This window comes from Ornithorhynchus anatinus, chromosome 18 (genome assembly GCF_004115215.2).
Source record: "Ornithorhynchus anatinus isolate Pmale09 chromosome 18, mOrnAna1.pri.v4, whole genome shotgun sequence".
Taxonomy (NCBI): domain Eukaryota; kingdom Metazoa; phylum Chordata; class Mammalia; order Monotremata; family Ornithorhynchidae; genus Ornithorhynchus; species Ornithorhynchus anatinus.
The window spans coordinates 41082872-41083507 of record NC_041745.1 but is presented as its reverse complement, the minus strand read 5'-3'; the positions used below and the strand labels follow the sequence as shown (position 1 = coordinate 41083507).

The following is a 636-nucleotide window of genomic DNA, read 5'->3' as shown; positions in this document are numbered from 1 at the left end:
CGTATGCAAAGGACTGTGCTAAGCGTTTGGGACAGTGCACTGCAACAACAAATGGTCACATTCCTGCCCATAATGAGCTCACAGTCTAGAGGGGGAAAGAGACATTAATATAAATAGATAAATAAATTATTGATGTATACATTTAATATGCATTTTCACGCAACTAAGTTTTCTTTTACTGACGGGGGGGGTGGGGGGAGAAATAATATAACAATAAGTAGACACTTTTCCTGTATACTGTGATGCCCCCCACCCACAATCCGTCCCTCAGAGCGGGCTGTCGTCCTCCGTGTCTTCCCGGGGCGGGGCGATGGGCTTCCCGTGAGGCAAGATGGCTGCCATCCTTCAGTTATCACAGTACTGTACCTTTAGAATGGACAGCATCAGCACTGTGATAACTGAGCCAGGGCAGCCTGTCAGTCACTAGGGCGCCAACGCCACCTCCTCCTTCCCCTCGTCTTCGCGGTTCTCCGCTGGTGGGGGGCGGGCCGGGAGCGTCCTCTCCGAGACGGGAGCGAGGGTCAAACCAGCCAGCGAGGAAACGGGACGCCGGCCGCGGCCGAATCGCGGCCGAGGCGTGATTACCTCCGGGCTATGGCTGAGTGGATGGAGCGCGGGCCTAGAAGTCAGAAGGAC

At 54.7% G+C, this 636-nt stretch overlaps 1 non-coding gene across 1 annotated transcript; it reads right to left on the bottom strand.

Moving 5' to 3' along the window:
• Positions 1-333: 333 nt before the first annotated feature.
• Positions 334-414, bottom strand: MIR101-1 (microRNA mir-101-1). The gene has a single exon (NR_034749.1). It is a non-coding gene; the product is annotated as a microRNA mir-101-1 (primary transcript).
• Positions 415-636: the final 222 nt, after the last annotated feature.